The 19,063-nt window shown below is 34.0% G+C and overlaps 1 long non-coding RNA gene across 1 annotated transcript; it reads right to left on the bottom strand.

The window, feature by feature from the left end:
* Window positions 1-17,506: 17,506 nt before the first annotated feature.
* LOC145107709 (uncharacterized) lies at window positions 17,507-17,984 on the bottom strand. The gene is made up of 2 exons (XR_013707936.1): window positions 17,905-17,984; window positions 17,507-17,772 (listed from the first exon to the last, which is right to left on the bottom strand). It is a non-coding gene; the product is annotated as an uncharacterized LOC145107709 (long non-coding RNA).
* Window positions 17,985-19,063: the final 1,079 nt, after the last annotated feature.

The raw sequence follows: 19,063 nt of genomic DNA on the forward strand, positions 1-19,063 counted from the left end.
CCTGATCCAATCATTAAAGTTTGAACCATCAAAGATGACTCCCCCACAAAGGTTCATGAGAGAGAAGGAGCCTGTTGGGTTTGAGCCAGAAGCAGCATTGTTGGAAGACATCTAAAAAAGAAGAAAGACAAGTTTAGATTAGATATAGAATCCTTAATAAGACACTCAAATGTAATATTAAGGCTAGGACCCAACACAATATTTTATAACTTGGAAGAGGGATGCCGTAATCCAAGCTATAAAATTTTTGAAGGTAGGTGAATGACGATTCACCAATTTCCACCATGAAAAACGAAATAAATTATTAGGTTTTAATTGGATTGAAACTCCTAGATTCTTTTGAGATTCATTGAACTTTTCAATTGCATGTTTAAATCTTGATTGTGCCCTTTCAAGTTTGTGACTGGGATGTCGAGGATCACAAACAAGGTGTGAATAACCATGCAAATTAACTTGGTACCCTTAACTTTATCACCTAATCGATGTGTCGGTTAACCACACGCCCTCCACCGATCTATGATAAACATTAAGTTATCCTTTGCCACACTTACTAGTCCATGTTAGTGTGTCGGTTAACCACACACGCTCCACTAACGACTTGGTAAGGTACAAAGTGTAATTTTATGGGTTAGCACCAAATTCACATTTTCCTTAAGTAACTAAGATTGGGAATTTATAAAAGATTTAGTTACTTTATCATCATCATTATACTTTTAATGAGAATTATAGTCCTTGTCCTACCCGTTCGGCTAACGACCCTCCACCAATCAAGGAAGCGGTGGGTTAGAGTGGACACCCATTAAGCTGCCATTTATAGGCAACAACCTTATACCCCCCTTATAGACCGACTTCGTGAATGAGGCCTACTAACGGTAAGACTGACTTGATCTTATATATATATATATATATATATATATATATATATATATATATATATATATATATATATTATTAACTTATAATAGTATAAAGTATAAGGGTTGAATTTTAACTTTTAAAACTCTAGGGTTTGGAATTAAAGTGTGTGTGACACTTTACAAATTCCAAGACTTGAGGGCAAGTTTTGAAACTATTCAAGACTTTTCATTTCTATAACTTATGAGTTTTAATGGTTTTAAAGAAGAGACTTTTGGAATTTCATAACTTGCGGACAAGTTATGGAGTCCATTAATTGGCATTTAGATCAAGAATTACACTAACTATTTGAAAATAATTCCTATGATCTACTAAAACTCATAAGCATGAACATTCATATCAACAATTTCAAGAATCATATAAACATATATAAAACTTGAAACTTTGATAATAACCTTTGAAAATGGATTAGCATAATCACTACCACATCAAAAACAGATTTTATAAGTCTAAAACAGTTTAGGGTAATGATTCTAGTCCATTTCCAGCAACAAAACTCGAAAACCAGCACTTTGGGCCTCCTACTCGCCGAGTGAAAGAACCTACTCGACGAGTAGGGTGAGTTTTCACTTGGACTCGTCGAGTCCCCCCATGGACTCGGCGATTTCACTGAACAGTGAGTAGATTTTCGACTTTTTTCAGCAATTTGCATCAAGTATAATGAAAACAAGCCTAGTCTCTGATACAACTGAAGGGTTTTGAGCATTCTAACACTCCTATAGTGTACATGCAACCCTAGAAACCTTGGATCTATGTTTTCTCTAATATACATGCAAATTTGATTTTTCCAAGGTTCTCATCCTAACTAGCATGATATGGGGTACTTGTAATATAAAACCTTAGTAGAATAACATACCTTTTCTTGTGGTTGATTGATTGGAGCTTCAAGAGCCTAGCACCAATAATGTGGATGCCTCAAGTGGAATCACAAATCACCAAACCAACTTGGAAGCCTTGAGAGAATAGTATGCACTTTTTAGAAATCGGCCCACTCTTGTTCTCACACACACTAGTGCCATTTCATGTGCCAAAGACCTCTTTATATAGTATGGTGGATTAGAGTTACATCCATGTAAACCCTAATACCCATGACCTTTCATTACCATAGGATCCATGGGTTAAAACTCCATGGACTATCCATGCAAGCTTATCCCATCCTAAATGAACATTGGCCTATTCCATATATATAAGAGTCCATATTTAATTAGTCTCTTTTGATCACCAAATTAATTCCAAATTAATTCTTGATCAATACTAATTCAATAATATGATTTCATATTATATATTAATAAATCATAAATATACTATTCTCAAAAGATTATCCATACAAATTGTTTCGGTGAAGTGCAACCCAAATGGACAATGTCGGGTCGGGTCAAGTACATACCAAATATAGTTACGGGCTTAGACACCTTATCCAACACAAACATCATACATTAAAAGATATCAACATACATTGTTTACATATGGTATTTGTTTACAAATTACACAAAAGTGACATAAAATATGATTTTTCCAAAATGTAGCAAATATCCAAGATCCCGAGCCCAAATACCTGCTCACTGAGTCCCTGAGAATACAAGTCATTTTGAAAAGCATCAACATAGAATGTTGGAGAGTTCATAAGCATGTTTGTATGAAAAGCTTTGTAACATCTTTGTTTGTAATAATTTGTAAAACTCCAGAAAATCTGATATTTTCTATGAAAAGTGGTTTGTACGTCTCGTTCTAAAACTATGAATAATTGCGTGCATGTCCTTCGTTTTCTTTTTATTTGTAGTTGTAAAGTGTAGGTTCCCAGAAAATCAAATATTTTCTGTTGTATGAAAAATTGTAGTCTTAAACCCTAAGACTGGAGTGATGAAAATAGTGTACTAAAAATGAAACGTAGTTTTGTATTTTATAAAACTAGTGAAGTGTATATTCTCCGTAAATCCAAAATAATGTTGTTAATCCCTATGTGAGTCGTTACAACCATGCTTGATGCGACTGATATGCTTGTCATGACGTTCTTCAGGCGTCGGTTTCGGTAAGATATTTGTCACCCTAGACTGGCCCCGTCTAGCTCTAGCGAACAGCTCAGGTGTGGGGGTGTCAACCCCGTTTAGTTCTATACACAATTACCTCGCTCTCCCTCCAGGACTCTGGTTATAACTACAGGACTTACGATGTACGCTAGGTAGGTACGGTGAAGGAAAGTCTCACAAGAGCCTTAAAATATTTACGCGAACTTTGACTCCCATTATTGAATAATGAAAATGCCATTACTAGTGTAAATTTATGACTGAAGTTTATGACACGCGTTTTACAGCTTTATGACATACAGCTTATTACTCATGTTTTGAAAACTTTATGATAGACAGATAATGACGCGTGACTAGCAGGCTTCATATTGTTCAGTTTATGACACGTGGTTTACAGCTTTATCACATACATTTTATTTATCACGCTTTAACAGCATTATGATAGTCAGATTATGACACACAAATTCTTCTGTCGTAAATTCTGTTTGTATACCATTTTGATTAAATTATTTTTATCAAAATAATCAAATTTAGTAATTTGTTTATCACACTATAACTAGTTTGAAAGCCTTGTCGCACAAAATATTTTATTTTGTTTTAACTTTAATAAGTCACAATTTTTACAAAACACATATAACAACTTTGAGTTCTATTATCTTCCACATTTATGTAAAGTATAAGAGTTTAAAGTGCTTATGTCCAAGAGTTAACATATTTGAGTATAAAACCCATATTTTCGCCATTTTGGATGAACATACATGGCCACAAAACTTTTACAACACAAAGACGTTATTAACATATACTTTATGATTTTTAACACACATTAAGAACCTTTTTAGTTGAGAGCTTGTTTCATCTTCAACCCATGACTATAATACAAGAAATTATCCAAAGGATAAACTTAATCTAGCAACATGAGCCTTGTAAATCTCGAGTTTATGGTGGGTTAACATGGAGTAATCAACATTTCAATCACAATATTTAAGACGCATGCTATTACCCAATGGTTAAACACATTACACATCGGTACAAGCAATTATCCAATGGTTAAACGAGATTTGACTTGTATCCCCCCCCCCAAAGGATGAAAAACACGAAAATAGTGGGGTATGAAGCTGACCTTGAGGATTTCGTGTGGTAGGAAGAAGAAGAAGAAGAAGGAAATTTTTTTTTTTTTGATCCTAGCCTTGTCTTGGAGAGATTCTCGAAAATGGTGGTGTTCAAAGAGACTACACACAAAAATGGTGTGTAATAATGAGATTTAGTTTGAAGTGATGCAAAAATACTTGAAGTTTACAAGGTTACTTACCAAGTTTTTGAGTGTTTCTTAAAGAAACCCTTACCAATGACACACACACACACACACACACACGAAAATTTTGAGAGAATGAGAGGAACCTGAGAGAGTGGTAAGTGAGAGATTTGTGGGAGTGTGGGAGGGTGAGGATCGGCCGATCATAAAGAGAGAGGGGGAGAGTTTGTTTGACTTTTTGATAGTTGATGTGAAAGTAGCATGGATACATGGTAGTCCATGGCTTTGTTACATGGGAGACAAACATGAGGTGGCAAGGTATTTTCCCTTTTCTTTTTCCTTTTCTTTTTCCTTTTCTTTTTTATTTTCAAACCCTAACCGACCCCATATAGGTTTTCGGTTTTGGGGTGGCCCAAAAGAAATGGTTCTCGATTTTTGGCTTGGCCCAAAAGAAATCCGTTCTCGGTTTTTGGCTTGGCCCAAAAAGAGTTTTCAGCCTAATAGGAGTTTTCGGCCCAATAAGGCCCAATGAAGGGTTTTCGGCCCAATAAGGCCCAATGAAGTGTTTTTGGCCAAATGGAAGGCCCGATAGAAGTTTTCGGCCCAATAAGGCCCAATGGAGAGTTATCGGCCCAATAAGGCCCAAAGAAAGATTTTCGGCCTAATAAAGCCCAAAGAAAGGTTTTCGGCCCAATAAGGCCCAAAGAAAAAGTTTTGGTCCAATAGGGTGTTGGGCCGAGAATCCTTAGGCTAAGGCCCAAAATTGATTGGACTTAGATATTGAATCGAGTTTTAGACTTGCATGAGGCTATTTCAACTTGGTTCACAATGTATGCACGTAGGAACTTAAATAGCATTGTAGTTTGAATTTCACTAATTGGATGCTACGAGGTTACATGGAGGAAATTGTTTCGTACAAGAATCACAATTCTCAACTCTAATTTGCTAGTTGTGACAATAATGTCATAGTGATGGATTTGATACTATTGTGCAACTCTCGTTTGAGTCTAGCCATTGTAGGATTGAGTCTGTTACTCGAAAGATTATCTAATCTCTATGGCATGTGATTTTATTCATGAGGTAGGTAACTAGTATTAGTGGGATCTCTTCAGCAGATGATAGCAGGGTGAGGTCGGAAACCTTGGAAGTGCTTCATTAGGCTTAGTTGTGTTGTTTAGCAAGTACTTGGGGTACCAGTTTGAGAAGGTGACCTGGAGGATTCGAGGTAATTCTTGAGGAAAGTATGGATATGTGTGGAAGGTAGTATTGGTCCCGTACTACTAAAAGCACAGGATCCATACTCGAATTGAGGAGAGTCTTGCAGAATCTAGGAAACCTATGGGATGAGGATTTTTGGGTATGTTTTGATCATTTGTATGATTGTTTTTCAGAATGATGATGAGCACTCGTGGAGGAGGTTCAGGTTCTGGTTCAGGTTCTGGTTCAGGATCTGGTAAAGGTACAGAGCCGATTGATGAGAGGATGTGGGAGTTCATCTCGTCGGAGATTACCTGCGGTATTTTAGAGCAGACTCTGGTGATCTTCGGTATGGTCAAGGAGGGGATCATGGAACTCTTGGATAATCGACTTGGGGCTTTTCGGGCCGAGATTGTAGCAAGACAGTTGCGGGCCCATCGGGAGCTCAAGGCTTGTGGAGCCCTAGAATCTTTAGGGAAGGAGGATCCTATTTCTAGCTCTTGTTATGAGGGATCGAAGGTGGATTATGCATCATTCCTTCCGAGGGATCGATTCCATGATTGGATTCCCACTAAGGTTTCGTGAGCGTCACGTGAGGAGTTACCCGACATCATTGGTCCTGTAACTGACAGACTGGTCGCGTCGATAGGATGGTCGATGTGACTCGGGAGAAGGAGCTTAGTGTGGAGAGGCAACTGGGGAAGAGGAGGCGGAATCATGATCCAACTCTGCTAACATCATCTGAGCAGTTTGATGCTTTCATGCCTGGTGATAGAGATCTAAAAGGCCACAACATTTGTGCTAAGGGTGGAGGAACCTATGAGCATGTGCACGACAAGTCTAAATGCTGCAGGTGCCGATAGAAGGGCCACCTTTGCTGTGACGACCATCAAATTTCGGTCAAGTCAAAGTCAAACAAAGTCAACTAGTCAAACCGGTCAACTCCATTAACCCTTGTATGATAGGGTTTACGTTATCTAATCACTGTACAATTCGCTATTTTAATGAGAAAACATCATTTGGAAAGTTCATGTGTTTGATTTTCCTTAGCCTTAACAGTGCTAAACAATGAACCAAAGCGATAAAACACTATTGCACAATCATCGGGATTGTGTAGGACACTAAATCATGGCTTAACGGGGTCTATGGACCTTGCGTTGCGAAGCCGGTCACTCAAAAAGATCACAAACGAAACCTCTCGCGATCTCATTCAGACCCTACTCAAGATTACTTGATGCTAATAGGATCAAAACTCATACACTACGATATAAATTGACGTTAATAGCAACATAGTATAGTACAACGTTATAACTATAATCAAATTAAATTATGATACCATATTAAAATCAAATCAAAGTATAATGCTCTAATTAAATTTAAAAGAATCAAACTTGAATGCTATAATTAAACTTCAAATCAAAGTAGATTGTTATAATCAAATAATAACTCATCTTTTATAAAACTTCATTTTTATAAACTTTACATTAAATTTTATAAAACTCTATTTTTATAAACTTTACATTAAATTTTATAAAACTCTTATATTAATTATGTAAAAGATGCTTGTGTTAGTGGGAAATTATGAAGACCACCAAAAGCAAAAAAGATTATTCCCATGGTCTCCCACTCACACCTCCCATCCACTTTCCTTTCATTTTTCTCCCAACACATTATTCTCTTCACCACTTAAACATTCTCTATTCTTTCTCTCACTCTCAATCTCGAAATTCATCCAAGAAATACTCATATTCCAGCCAAGAACAATCTATTATACTCAAATCTTCATCCCTCTTGAAGCATTCATCAAGGTATGTTGTTAAAAGTTTCAAATTCATACAAGAAACAAATTAAATCCACCAAAATATCTAAAACTCATTTTTTTCATAAACCTGATTTTTCTCAGAATACCATCAATAAAATAAGAAGTTCTGGAAATTTTCAGAAAATAACTTATTTTTATTGAATTATCATAATTATTTCAATAAAGTAGGGCAATAATTCACATAAAATACTTGTTGCATTCAATAAATTCTGAGAAAATTCTGAGATGACATGTATACTGATTAAACATGATATATGAAGTTTCATGCATTTATATTACTGTTTACTATTATTTATGATTTTATTGATTAATTAATAATGAAATATATAAAAAATACTTCCCATAGTCACAAATATCTGAAACTTATACACTGAGCTCTATATCATGTTATAAAACTATGGTTAATTTTACAGATTTTTTGAGAATCATTTACTATTTTTCCCGAATTTTGTGTTGTTTAATCATTAAAATATTAAATAAATACTAAAACAGTTCAGAAAAATATACAAATTTTACAGTAATTCATATTGTATGAAATAATTATTTCCTAAAAATTTCATAATTTTTCAATACTGTTTACTATTTAAAACTATTTTCCTAAGTATTTAAGCATGTAAAAATGCATTTTAATGATTATTTCATATAAATAATTGTTAAAATCTGTAAATAATTATAATTGGGCAAGTTGTTATTTTAATAAGAAATTATTAAAATATGACCTAAATTGAAAATATAAATTAATTATGCAAAGTAAGTAATTCAATTTAAAATTCATTTAACAAATAAATACCTTAATATTATAATCAAAATGAATTATTGTTAATTCATCTAATATAAGAATACGTGTCTAATTATTTGTATTAATACTTCATTCTTGTTTAGCAGTTCTTAAACCAAAACTATTAATTATATTAGGTTCTACGCCATTTTGACCCGAATCGTCTATCGTACGACACACGCATTTCGTTTTGGGACTAAAGTGAGTAATCTACCCCATATTTTATAATTTTCAATACTTTTGGGGTGTATCATGTGGTTCTAATATGTTCCAACTTCATTTTATTTTTTTATCACAATTGAGACATTGTTGGGACATTTATACGTGAGTCATTAATTGTATAACTATTGTTTGTTTACGCTACATGTACTTGTAGTGCATTATCATTTTTAGTCTAATCTCCATAACTATGCTCGTATTCTTGAGGTACGTTATGGACAATAATAGCGCTATTGGGTTGACCACCCCGCCTTGGGACGCTAAGGTGATTGATCGCACGTGGTTGAGTGTGTATGATGATTAGATGCTCCATCCTATATATATTTTTATATATATATATACATATGTATATATAGGGTGAGGACTTATTGTTGTTGTTATCATTTGTTAATCAATTTTTGATTTATAAACCGTTATCTCAAATACAATTGTTTGTCGACTTCAAAAGAAAACAAATTTCCAATTATAAAGGTTTCAACTTCATAATTTTCTCTACTAAAATTAGATTACTCACCAACTCTCGTAGTTGACCTGTTTTTACCCATGATGCAGATTTGAAGAATGAAGTTGATGAAAAATAGGTTGTGCCTTAGAAATCCACAAGACTATTTAAATTTGATGTAATAAATGTTGTTCGTATTTGGATTTGTATTTGTATGTTGTGGATCTTGTTTGCATACTTAGTACTTAATTGAATCTAATCATATTATAACATAGTTGTCATGAGACTTTGAACAATATATCACGCCTCGATCGATTCCGACAAGGATCGGGGTGTGACAGATTGGTATCAGAGCCCTTGACTATAGGGAATTAGGTTAATTGCCTTGACCTAGTCTATAGCCTCTAGGGTCCTCTCGTATGCTAGTTTATAAAATGCACACACAACTGCATGCAATTCGCACTTAGAAAATCCTAGGAATACCTTTGTGTGTTAATTGCTCCCTTATGTGCATACGTATTACTCCTGACACTTATATGTGTGCATACACTTGTGAATATTCTCCACTTTCTCTGAAAATCACACACATACTCAAGTTGTTTAACAAAATGTATATACATATATGTATTCCTTATAGCTCATAGAAATTCAAAGTCATCCACTCTAGTTGGGTAGGATCATAGTAATGGACGCGTAGTAACTGGAAGGGGGAGGTGCCGGTAGCCCGAAAGTCCTGACTAGGTAAGCATTCGTATACATCCCAATCAACCGAGGGACCAGTTTGCTTATCTGGGGACCAAAGGCGAGAGTTCCCAAACCTATAGGCCAAAACGCGTCATTCACATTACTTTTGAGCCATCAAAATACCCGACCTTATCAAACGTATCCGAAAGGATACACTCCAAAATGGCCAACTCATTGGACTATTAAGTTCCCTAATGGGACTAGAAGTGGGAAAGAAATGTGAAAACTTAGTTTTGTGGGGGCCCACACAAGTGCTACATGTTTCACATTTAGTAACCATGGAAAGCCCAAAAGGTGCCCAACACTCCTAACCATGGCCCAACAAGTGTTTTACAATTATTTTACCCAACAATGTCTAAAAAAAAAAAAAAAAAAACTTTATTTCCCTAATCAATTTACAAATAACTCACAAGTCCATATGTGTGTTTCTCATAGTTGACATGTTCCTTGTTTGGTTGTGGACTTAGGGTAGACTCATTAGGATCAACAGTCTAATAAAATTTTAATTACACATAACTGGGGGCATGTCGAGTGAATCTTAGGAGTGGATCAGACATGGAACAAATCACAAGATTATAATCAAGTTATTCCTACTAAATTCATAAGTCTATTTATATAGACCTCTGGTATAGAGTCGTCAGCGTAGTCGTGTCGGCAATCTAGAATATAGCTAAATACATAATACAAACTATAATACCCAAATTATACAAAATTTTCTGCATAAAAAAAAAATCAATAGACAAACACAATGAAACTAAAAAAGGTATCAATCTATCAAGAGAAAAACACATACAATGTAGATTAAAATCCACTAATTATAACAAAATGGCTAAAAGAAAAGGTAAGGACTAAGGATTATTAAGTCCTCTCTTCTTATAAATAGCTTTGAAGCAAGCTTGCCTAAGCTTCTTTGTTCTTTCTGTCAATTCCATACCTGGCAATTTCTCCATCATCTTCTTGTGCCCTGCTAACGTCTCTACCTCCTCCTTTAATCCCAACTCCTATTTTTTTTAGGTAGATGCAATATATTTTTCGTGTGAGTTCATAAAATTTACAATGAGTTAAGTTTATGTAAATATAAATCAGAAATCATAGTAAAACAATTGATTCGATGTGGCATATGCCTAGGGCCTATGTTTATGTTATAAAGAAACTAATAATTAAAATTTTAGAAAATACCAAAACTACTTTGGTTACCAAGTGCATGCATACATGCATGAGTAATGTATATAAGGTTATTATCGTAGTTTACCTTGGCATTTTGAATGAGGGATTGAAGGCTCTTAAGTTTTCTATGAGGCCATCTGTTTATGTTTAGCTCTCTGCATCTTTTCTTCAACAATGTTGACCCTATCCCTAGTTCCTTTGCTGCCATGATTATCGGCATCTCAAAGTACTTCGCTATCTCTTCAAACTCCAATGGTCTCAATCTATTTGCCACCTTCCGGTCACCGTGATCAGTGGTGGCAGCACTAGAACTACCTATAGCCTCACCACCGGATTTACAATCTTCACTGAAACTAACCAATGGTAAATTACCATCCTCCCAACAATCCCATAAGCTGATATCTTCAAGGAGGTCTTCAAGGGGATCAAGATCATGAAACTCATTTCTAGAAATGATGTTTTGATCTTTGTTAAGTACCGTGGAAACATTCTGATCGAGCACTTCTTGCAATTTTTCCGACAACTCGAAATCGTGATGGTTGAGCAGGTCACCACTGCAAAAAAAAAAAAAAAATCAAACCATGTTTTGATCAATATAAACAAAATCACTTTTCTGTGCGAAAGATGGTGTAATGAGTGACATTTATATATACCTGAACAGATCCTGATGATCAAAGTACTGAAACCGATCGAGGTCATCTATGGGGTTTTGATGATCTGCAGGCGGATCCATTTGTGAGGGAGAAGTTAAAGAGTCGCGGTAAGAATGTGCTGAATTATATAAGGGAAGTGGGAGAAGTAATAAATAACAAATAAAGAGGAAATGAATGGTCTTTGAGCCGTTACCTTCTTCTGTGATGATTTATATAAGGTAAGTGGGAGGAGTAATAAATAAAAAAATAAAGAGGAAATGAATGGTCTTTGAGCCGTAACCTTCTTCTTCAATTCACACACATATACGTATATGTTGCTGCAAATTAGGACTTTTGTGCCTCATGCATTTAATGCATCACATGCCTACTGCATATTCTTGACTTTGAAGCTACATATTCTTGACTAATAAAACTTTATTTTTTTTAACCAATTAAATATCAGTACAAGCATCTAACATCGACATTTAAATTCTAAATTTCTTTTTATTACTAAAACTAGCATCTATTCAAGTCTATAAACCATGAATCTTGGGAACACGGCAAAACCCAAATAAGTCTTATCATCTATGTAAAAACTCAGGGTTTTTTACCAGTGAATCTATCAGTAGCGGAGCTTGAACAATTAACTTGGGGGAGGGGGGCCGAAAATATTATAAACTGAAATTAACAAAAAAAAAAATCAAAATCAAAATTAGAACAATAACCAATAACTCATTTAACAATAACCAAATCAATCTTTGTTGTCACTTTTCAGTTTTGTTTGAAGCTGACAAGCTGTTAAGCATAACCAAATCAATAACCAAATCTATAAGTTCATAACTTATAAATCAAATTGGCAAATCGCCAAATCGCAAATGACAGCCAAATTAAAAGGAAACTCAGTAAGACAGTAGTAACGCATAAATAGGCAACAAATTGACAGAAAACAGCAGCAGCAGTGCAATACGCCAACACCAACAATCAACAATCTTACAATCAGAAAAGAAAGAACATCTGAACAGGATTTGGGTCTCGGGATTACATACCTGATTTCTGTGAAGTGTGAATGGGGACTTAGGCACTTGGCGATGGTGATTGGCGAGAGTGAGACCAAGCGACTGACTTGGCGAGACAGAGATAAACGAAAAGCAGGCGAGATAGGCAGCGAATTGGGAAAATGGGGATGAATCGATTTTGATTTCTTGATACCGCTTGGTCGCTTGGAGAATTGGGAGTATTGGACCATTCTGATTAGGAATCGGGAGGGGCCAAAGCCCAAGTTTGAAGATAGCAGGCTTATAACTATTTTATTTTAAACTACAATTCCTACTTCTAGCCCAATAAAACTACTCCCCTAGAATCTATGAGGGCTAGTGTAAACATTATGGTCATATATCATTAAGATTCTATGGACTTAGAATGTGTGATTCCGCCTCATTCACTGTTCCTTGTTTAGTTGTGGGCTTAAGGCAGGGTCACCCATCCAAAATGCCCTTGCAATCTTAATGATATACGACTAGTTTACGTCAATCGACTATAAAAGAACTTGTAGGACTTATAATGCAAATTTCGTCAAAATTTGTTGAAACATTCGTAATGATGGAACTCGCTAACTACGTTATAAAATATTCATAGTGGTAATACCAAGGATAAAACAGGGAGTATAAAAGCACACATAGAATACTCTATCATCACAAAACAATAAACTCCTTTTAAATTGACTCAGTTCAAGTTACAATAAGAAATTTCCAAGGTCATCATGTGACATCAGGAGGGTTGTTCCTCACCATAATCAATTTCTTGTACTACGAAAAGTTTTCCACATCTTTTTCCAAACTCTTGAAGTCCCAATCAAAATGCAAATTTCGGGACGAAATTCCCTCTAACGGGGGGATGATGTGACGACCATCAAATTTCGGTCAAGTCAAAGTCAAACAAAGTCAACTAGTCAAACCGGTCAACTCCATTAACCCTTGTATGATAGGGTTTACGTTATCTAATCACTGTACAATTCGCTATTTTAATGAGAAAACATCATTTGGAAAGTTCATGTGTTTGATTTTCCTTAGCCTTAACAGTGCTAAACAATGAACCAAAGCGATAAAACACTATTGCACAATCATCGGGATTGTGTAGGACACTAAATCATGGCTTAACGGGGTCTATGGACCTTGCGTTGCGAAGCCGGTCACTCAAAAAGATCACAAACGAAACCTCTCGCGATCTCATTCAGACCCTACTCAAGATTACTTGATGCTAATAGGATCAAAACTCATACACTACGATATAAATTGACGTTAATAGCAACATAGTATAGTACAACGTTATAACTATAATCAAATTAAATTATGATACCATATTAAAATCAAATCAAAGTATAATGCTCTAATTAAATTTAAAAGAATCAAACTTGAATGCTATAATTAAACTTCAAATCAAAGTAGATTGTTATAATCAAATAATAACTCATCTTTTATAAAACTTCATTTTTATAAACTTTACATTAAATTTTATAAAACTCTATTTTTATAAACTTTACATTAAATTTTATAAAACTCTTATATTAATTATGTAAAAGATGCTTGTGTTAGTGGGAAATTATGAAGACCACCAAAAGCAAAAAAGATTATTCCCATGGTCTCCCACTCACACCTCCCATCCACTTTCCTTTCATTTTTCTCCCAACACATTATTCTCTTCACCACTTAAACATTCTCTATTCTTTCTCTCACTCTCAATCTCGAAATTCATCCAAGAAATACTCATATTCCAGCCAAGAACAATCTATTATACTCAAATCTTCATCCCTCTTGAAGCATTCATCAAGGTATGTTGTTAAAAGTTTCAAATTCATACAAGAAACAAATTAAATCCACCAAAATATCTAAAACTCATTTTTTTCATAAACCTGATTTTTCTCAGAATACCATCAATAAAATAAGAAGTTCTGGAAATTTTCAAAAAATAACTTATTTTTATTGAATTATCATAATTATTTCAATAAAGTAGGGCAATAATTCACATAAAATACTTGTTGCATTCAATAAATTCTAAGAAAATTCTGAGATGACATGTATACTGATTAAACATGATATATGAAGTTTCATGCATTTATATTACTGTTTACTATTATTTATGATTTTATTGATTAATTAATAATGAAATATATAAAAAATACTTCCCATAGTCACAAATATCTGAAACTTATACACTGAGCTCTATATCATGTTATAAAACTATGGTTAATTTTACAGATTTTTTGAGAATCATTTACTATTTTTCCCGAATTTTGTGTTGTTTAATCATTAAAATATTAAATAAATACTAAAACAGTTCAGAAAAATATACAAATTTTACAGTAATTCATATTGTATGAAATAATGATTTCCTAAAAATTTCATAATTTTTCAATACTGTTTACTATTTAAAACTATTTTCCTAAGTATTTAAGCATGTAAAAATGCATTTTAATGATTATTTCATATAAATAATTGTTAAAATCTGTAAATAATTATAATTGGGCAAGTTGTTATTTTAATAAGAAATTATTAAAATATGACCTAAATTGAAAATATAAATTAATTATGCAAAGTAATTCAATTTAAAATTCATTTAACAAATAAATACCTTAATATTATAATCAAAATGAATTATTGTTAATTCATCTAATATAAGAATACGTGTCTAATTATTTGTATTAATACTTCATTCTTGTTTAGCAGTTCCTAAACCAAAACTATTAATTATATTAGGTTCTACGCCATTTTGACCCGAATCGTCTATCGTACGACACACGCATTTCGTTTTGGGACTAAAGTGAGTAATCTACCCCATATTTTATAATTTTCAATACTTTTGGGGTGTATCATGTGGTTCTAATATGTTCCAACTTCATTTTATTTTTTTATCACAATTGAGACATTGTTGGGACATTTATACGTGAGTCATTAATTGTATAACTATTGTTTGTTTACGCTACATATACTTGTAGTGCATTATCATTTTTAGTCTAATCTCCATAACTATGCCCGTATTCTTGAGGTACGTTATGGACAATAATAGCGCTATTGGGTTGACCACCCCGCCTTGGGACGCTAAGGTGATTGATCGCACGTGGTTGAGTGTGTATGATGATTAGATGCTCCATCCTATATATATATATATATATATATATATATATATATATATATATATATATATACATATGTATATATAGGGTGAGGAGTTATTGTTGTTGTTATCATTTGTTAATCAATTTTTGATTTATAAACCGTTATCTCAAATACAATTGTTTGTCGACTTCAAAAGAAAACAAATTTCCAATTATAAAGGTTTCAACTTCATAATTTTCTCTACTAAAATTAGATTACTCACCAACTCTCGTAGTTGACCTGTTTTTACCCATGATGCAGATTTGAAGAATGAAGTTGATGAAAAATAGGTTGTGCCTTAGAAATCCACAAGACTATTTAAATTTGATGTAATAAATGTTGTTCGTATTTGGATTTGTATTTGTATGTTGTGGATCTTGTTTGCATACTTAGTACTTAATTGAATCTAATCATATTATAACATAGTTGTCATGAGACTTTGAACAATATATCACGCCTCGATCGATTCCGACAAGGATCGGGGTGTGACATTTGCCAAGAGTGCAAATGGAAGTAGAACTGTGGCATCGTTATCATCAGTCAGGTCATATCAGGGCAAATTGCCCACATTTAGTGGTTGGGGAGGCCCAGGTTCCATTGCAGGTGCTTCTGCAGGAAGGAGGAGCAGAACCCTGAGACACTACGGGTATGTATCGTATCTTTCTCTTTCACGCATAAATCATTATGATAATAATTATGTAATGGTATGTGTGAAATGTTATGACCTGATTATCTAAGAATGGAAGCACATGTATGATTAATATAGTTATTTTATCTTAAAAGTTTTCATATGCCTTTTTGCATACCGTGGGCCGTGTTTAAAAGAGGCATGAGTGTTCTGCATGGGAGACCAGCAGCCGGTCATATCTTTAGTGGTATCAACGATAATTCAATGGATATGTAAAGTGGGAAAGCCGGGTTTGAATGAAGAATGTGTAGGGGTGCTCATGGTTTTGAGGTAATTAGGAATTGGTTCGGTCATAGGGTAGGATCTGTAGTTTTCAAGTTTACACCTTCGAAGTAAGGTCAGTTGCGGGTTGCTTGGGGATTGATCTAAGTGCAAGTAAGTGGTTGAAAGAATTGGGTACTTGTTCGATATTGATATACTATCCCTCATCAACCGAACAAACTCCAAGGACTTGTAGTGGATTCAGCGAGAAGTGCCTTTGGATCTTAGAATTCGTTGAGGTATTCGGAATGATCATCCAGACTTGGAAGTTATAACCGTTAGGTTTGGCTAGTCAAGGAAAGTTATTTTTTGAGTAGTGGTAATATATTACTCTTAAGTAAGGGGAAAGTGTTGTTCGCATGGGTTATTTTATCCATTGTGAGTGTCAGTAGAGATCGAGTGGTATCTTTTGGCAAAATTTAAATACATCAATCCTTCGGCAGGGGAGTTGTTGAATTGTTGATCCATCCGTTCCGATTTAGGGTTATAGTCTATTCCCCGAGCTGATGTGGCTTAAGGATCTGGAGTAGTATTGTGGGAAGTACTTAAGGATCGTTAAGGTTGTCTGGTAATGGAATGCTTGTTCTTAATAGCCCTGGTTGATGACAAGTTGAATTGTAAGGTTGTGAGATGGATTGGGAATCCATCAACTTTTGGTGGATTGGAAAAGCGCATTCGAATCCAAGTGGGGGATGAAGAGTGTTTGAATCGAGTTTAGAAAACATAATGTTGATATCATTTAGATTGTATATTTTAAATAGAAGTTGATAAAGTTGATATCATTCGAATCCAAGTACTTGGGATTATTGAGCTCGTTGAAAAAAAAAACATCATTTTTTTATCGGATTTATGCACCTCTACTTTGGACATTACATCGTTTACACAATGTTTTCTTTAAGATATCATTTAGATTGTATATTTTAAATAGAAGTTGATATGAGTAGACAAGTTTAATAAAGTTGTTTTAATTGATAAGGATGATAAAGGCAGTGAGGATAGGTCTTTGTACCACCTTATTCAACCTTTCTGGGTGAAATAAAAAATTGTAAGCGTTTTAATTTATCGACTCAACCCAGTCCATTACATGTTAAACACAGTACAAGATCATTGTATTATGTTGTGTATGTCCCATGTAACAAACAGGCCCTCAACAGGATGACCTAATCAAAAGCAAAAACAGTCAATCCAATTATAACCTTAGCAAGATGACATCATAGCATAAACATGTTGCTTCCAACGTATTCAACAATACCACATTTAGCAACAAGAAGATAACAAAAGATACCACCACGATAAATGGAGAAACGTTTTAATTCCTTCATGTGGGGCCCATTGGTATATGTGGCTGCCTAGGTGGCATTAGCAAATCTCTTTACATAGGAGAAACAAAAGTCTCTTTGGAGAAAAAATTTTATAATTACATGCAGCAACTCAGATGTATCATCCGAGACAAGCAGCAATTTGTAAAAACTGTCATCATCTGTTGAATTAATATCAAGTCACATCATCAGTTACTAATTCAAGTGTGACATATATAAAAAGATTACAAAAAGGACACTAAAAATGTAAAAAATTTGAGTACAGGGTTTCTTATAAGTAATTAATTAAATACCTTTTTTAAAATATGCAAACTAACTCTTAACTAGAAATATCCTTCCTGCCACCACTAACATACATCGTGTCCCCATATGGTCTGTCAAAATAATAATAATAATTAATCAATTATAAAGTCCTCAAAATATAGTAAAGGATTGTTTCTTTTTCTTTCCCATTATGCCCTCTATGGGTAATAATGTTTGTCTAGATAAAGTGTTGCATACATAACGTCTGTTTCTTTTCTACACCGTCTGAATGAGACTAAATTGCCATTTTACCCTTACATTCCAAAAAATAAAATTCACAATATTCATCAATCTTAATACATTAAGCCATGTATAACTATCAAGATTAAGTTGTTTCTTTCTAGACCGAATAAACCGTCTGAATGAGACTAAATGACCATTTTACCCTTATAAAATTCACAATATTCATCAATCTTAACACATTAAGCCATGTACAGCTATCAAGATTAAGTTGTTTCTTTCTAAACCGTCTGAATGAGACTAAATTACCATTTTACCCTTATAAATTTCACAATATTCATCAATTTCATTAAGCCACGTATAGCTATCAATAAACCGTCTAATATGAAACTAAATGACCATTTTACCCTTGCATTCCTAAAAACAAATTTCACAATATTGATCAGTCTTAATACATTAAGCCATGTATAGCAATCAAGATTAAGTTGTTTCTTTTCTAGACCTAATAACCCGTCTGAATGAGACTAAATGACCATTTTACCCTTACAAATTTCACAATATTCATCAATCTTAATACATTAAGCTATGTATAGCTATCAAGATTAAGTTGTTTCATTTCTAGACCAAATAAACCATCTAAATGAGACTAAATGATCATTTTACCCTTACAAATTTCACAATATTCATCAATCTTAATACATTAAGCCATGTATAGATATCAAGATTAAGTCATAAAGGTCAAAAGGTAAATTTACCTTGGGTTTTTTAGATGAAGCAACAAGAATATGAAGGCAATGAGTATGGAAGAATAGCCAACTAAAATATAAGCCACCCCAAGAAAACTATTCTTTCCACCTAACCAACTTCCGGAATGAGTACAGAGAAAGTTACAAGTGTGAAAAAAGTCATACTAACTCTCTACAGTACTTACCCTATTTATAGGGTACTCACGGAATCAAAAAATACTAG

Source organism: Lactuca virosa, chromosome 1 (assembly GCF_052849685.1).
Source record: "Lactuca virosa cultivar CGN04683 chromosome 1, Lactuca_virosa_CGN04683_v6, whole genome shotgun sequence".
Taxonomy (NCBI): domain Eukaryota; kingdom Viridiplantae; phylum Streptophyta; class Magnoliopsida; order Asterales; family Asteraceae; genus Lactuca; species Lactuca virosa.